Here is a 4,847-nt window from a genome sequence, read left to right as displayed (position 1 = left end):
ATCGAAACTTGAGAAGTTAATCTTTATAAATCTCGGTTCAGGGAACGATAGGATAAAATTTTTATGTCGTGTTCACCATTTATCCCTTCCGTTTTTCCACACCGTCCTCCAATTAAGCTATTATTAATTTCTCCTTCGGTGTTTTTCTCACCGTGTATGTTCCATTCCCTTTCCACGCTTTCCGGGGCTGACAGTCGGCGAGGAACAAGGGACACGGAGGGAGGATCGACAGATAAAACTCGAGTCGTTAACTCGACACGCCGGAAACCGACGCATCTATCTTTATCTACGGCCCGTCTGCCGGCGAATCTGGGATCTTCTTGAAATTCCTTCGACCTTCGACGATTCCTTTCTCTCGTTTCTTTCTTTTAATTCGTTACGACCGATTTTCTTTTGAAATTCTGACTAATTTATTTATTTATATATAAAATTCTTATACAATGTCTTCTTGATCGATATTCCTCCACTTTTATTTATTTAATTTTTTTCATACTTTATTACCTAATATATATAAATTTTTTATATCAAATATTAGTATCAAGTTGAACATAATTCAATGTTTGAAAATTTATTTCAGAAATCATATGAGATATTTGAAAATACTTTTCTTTGTTCAAATAAATATATTAAATTGTGGTATTAATTGGGTATAAATGATATTATAAAAATAAGATTATAAAAATAAAGAATATTAAATAAATTTCGAACGAATTTTAAACATTCTGTCAAAAAATTTTGCTAAAGAATGAAAATTTGAAACTTCGAAAATGTATGAAAAATGTATGATCATTTTAGTTACTGTACATCATATATAATGTAATTTTATGAAAAAAGATTTAAATTAAAATTAACTTTAAAAAAATTTATCATAAAAGAATAATTATTATTTTAAATTCTTTTACGTAATGACATTATCAAAAGATTAATGTTAATATATGTAATGATAACGTTAATAAGATTGATATATTTTCATATTTTATTTCTTTTCTCCCTAATATAAGGAAAATGAAAAAGATGTTATCGATTTTAATTAATACAAGAATTCAAACATATGTTCCAACTTATTTTTGCGGATTAACTAGTATTTATCGCAACTTTCGTTACGTCTTAGTAGGAAAAGAAGGGAAGCCTGGTGAAGTATTAAGGGTCGCAAGCTCATTAACAGGAACTTGTGGTAATGAGGCAAGCTAAGCGCTACTCAGGAACATCTGCTAGGTTTCCCTTCTGTTCTAATGTAAAATTAAGAACCACAGGTCAGAAGGAAGTCTTCCACATAAATAAAATTTGAAAGAAAATTCATAAATTTTTCTAGTTTTCTAAAATCCTTTTGTAAAAATCCATCATTTTCAATATCATAAATAGTATTTAATGAGTAACTATATTTACTATATTTGTTTTCTAAAATTATTTAAATCTATATAAAATTTAAAAATATTTTAAAATAAAATTATATTTTTATTTTCTTTAAATTTTCTATTAATTAATTTCTAAAATAATTAAAATTTTTTTAATATAATAAAATCAATCCTTTTAATGTAACAAATTTAATGTAACTTTTACATTAATTTATTCATTCATTATAATCAAATTAATGAAAAAAAAAAGAAATTATTTAGAAGTGTGGTATGGTCTTCTAATATAATTTAATCTAATCTATAATCCATTTTTAATCTATAATCCAATTTTTATATTAGATTATATAAATATGTGATTTAACGGATAAAATTTTAACACGTAAAGTTAAATAAAATTATTTCAAAAAGTTACTTTAATAATTTTTTATTTAATATTTATTCAGTCAAACAACAAATCAAATACTTACTATTTAAAATTATTGAAAAATTATTGAAAAAATTTTATTTGAAATTTTAATTAGTTATTTTTTTAGCAGATTGAAGTGGTGAATCAGTTATTAAACAATCACCTATATCAAAATTCACGCTATGAACTCATAACGTAGTTCAAGAAAAGTTTTTTGCAAATATCTTGAAGACTATCTTGAAGACTAAGACGATTATTTATAAAAATATTGTTCGAAATCTCCTCTTCAAAAATCAAAATTTACGAGAGAATCCCTTTTCTAAAATAGTTATCAAAATATTCTAATTTATATTCTATATTAAGTTTAAACCATATTTAATATCCATATATTTAACGTAACATAAATGTTAAATATAAATGTTAAACAAATAATAAATCGACAAAGTTTTTGCTAACCAAACGATTGACAAAATTTCCACGAACAGAAGTTCAAAGTTTCGTTAATCGACGCGAAAATCCCTGGATAAGCAAGGTGTCGTCCATTTCGAAGTGACTAAACACCAACACATACCGAGGGAGACGAGTTTCACGGCTTTGCCTTGGATTAAGTCGGGAGTCTAACACTTCCACAGGGTTTCAGGTTATGATATTTATTCCCCCGGCTCGGTGAGCAAGCCGCAGGATGATCGAGAGGGAAAGGAAACCATATGGGCGACGTGGCACGCGCTTCAAACGCGGCCACGAAAAGAAAACGAGTCGTGGGGGGGGGGGGGGNAAGTGGGAATTTTTTTTCCCTCCGCGTATCCGTGGGATCTATTCTTGATTTAAGCTCGACTGGAAAGGAGGAAATGGATCAGGAGAACGGTTGGTAGCGATTGAAGAGGTGGATGGAACGATCGAGTATAATAAGAGTTGACAGGTGTCACGCGTGGGTGGAGTACGTGTGTTGGTGTTTATCGATGGAGTTATTAATTCGTTTGAGAGGCTGGTAACGCTTTTTGTTGATTAATTTGGATTGGTTGATAGGCTGTCGAATGATTGATGAATGATTGGAATCGGGAAAAGTGGTTTTATTCGTGAAAAAATTTAAATAGTAGATAATGAATGGAGATTGATGAAGAAAGATCGTGAATATATTAATTGTAGGATTGAAATAAATTCTTGTTCAAATAATTATTGGAATTAAATTTTAATTTTAATTCTTACTTGCTAATGTTACTTCAGCATAAATAATATTATTTAAATAATGATATATTTAGAAGATTATTTTAACATTTGATATATTATGTGGTATTTAGATTCGTTTTATTTCATTAGAAAAAAATATAAAGATGTTTTTTCATGATTTTCACTGAAATTACTTTTCTTAAATTTATTTATTTATTTAACGGATATATCTATTATCGAATTATGAATGTTTCTATAAATATTCAAATATATCTGAAAATATAAAAGTTTATCATCGAAATATTTTTTTTATAAATGAATATTGCGTTGAGAAATTTTCTCAACAACATGAGAAAAAATATATAAATGTGTTCCTTTTCGTTTTCACAGTTATACTTCTTAATTTAAAATGAAATCTATATATTTATAAAAAAAAATTTTTTTTTAATTGCTTATTTTTTACCATTATTTAAAATAATCGAATGTTTTATAATATGTTTTATAAATAATTTATTCTTTTGGATTATTAAAGTAAAAAAAGTATAATTTTGAATAAAGGCAAAAAGTTGGTATTTTTTTTCGTTACATAACACTCATTTTGTTTAAAAAGCTTTCACACAATTGTCTTTTTTTTTCTTCTTCTATTTTTGACTTATATTGAATAAAAAAGAAATGGTTGATATTCGAGATATAAGTATCTACGATACTTGAGGCGCTAATAGAAACACACACTGTCAATTTCAGCGATTTTCTGGTAATTTCGTGGACCTTGTCCACGATTCATCTCGTTGAGTTTGGCACCTTGCCAGGGACGCGTCGAGCAACGAGCGTCGAAAAGAGCCAAGAGAATTTCTTACTGCGAAAAGTCGTGAAATCCCATGTTGTGCGGGGTTATTCTCCTCGTTCATACGGATATAGTCTTTTAAACGACGTTTTCACGGGGTCGTAGTTCATTTGCGAGACTTTATATTTAGCCCCACGATTGCCTGAGAACGAACCTGTAGGGTCATTCTTAATCATCCGACCAAAGCTTGATTTTCTTTCTAATCTTGGATTATTTGTTGAAATAATAAAATGGAATAACGCAACGTTTTCGAAAATTAGTAGAAATTTTAATATATTTAAAAATGCAATATTATTCTTACTTAATTTTATTATATTTAATCTATTGAATATTAATTATTAATTAATTTTTAATTAATTAAAATTCTCTTATCTAGAATTTATGGTATCTTTCTTAAGTTTCATCTAGTTTCATCTAGTTTTAATTACTTGATTAGGCCCAATCGACAGAAAACGATCCATAATTTCACTATAAATTATTTCAACGTGCAACATAAGTATAATTTGAAAACAGTACTAAAACCTAATACCAAAATCGCAAAATGTAAAAATATAAATAAACAAAAAAGAAAAACCTGTTTCTTGTCAAAATAAATCAATTCATAAACTTGAATTTCACATGGAAACGTATCGTGATTGTAACCTTTGTTCCGTCAATCGATAAAGAAGGAATTTTCCCTCGTCGAACGGTCCAAAAAGTCGGTTAATTCCAAGAAATCATTCACCACAGTGAGTACATATTACAAATCCAGCAAGAAACGTGTTCCTCGTCAAACGGTTCTCCGTAACGTCTCATCGAGCAACAGTTCGAGTCCATAAGTATTCCCTTAATCGACTTTATACGTCTCGTGAGAACTGGCCGCAATGTTTTCGTGGCCAAACAAACTGTCTCTCTCCCCCTCCTCTTTCTGTAAACACCTCGACAAGGGCTAAATGAGGGCCTCGTTAATCAAGATATTTACACGCGAGCGCAGTCGCCGTGGCATCGATATGCAAGCCGTGGCCGCGGCTCGATCGAAGCCGCTCCTTCGTTGAAAATCCGGCCTAACGCCGTTCTACGCTAGCGCGTTATTTAT

The sequence above is a fragment of the Apis laboriosa genome, unplaced genomic scaffold (assembly GCF_014066325.1).
Source record: "Apis laboriosa isolate Shangri-la unplaced genomic scaffold, ASM1406632v1 scaffold50_cov145, whole genome shotgun sequence".
Classification (NCBI taxonomy): Eukaryota; Metazoa; Arthropoda; class Insecta; order Hymenoptera; family Apidae; genus Apis; species Apis laboriosa.
Note: the sequence above shows the minus strand (reverse complement) of the source record.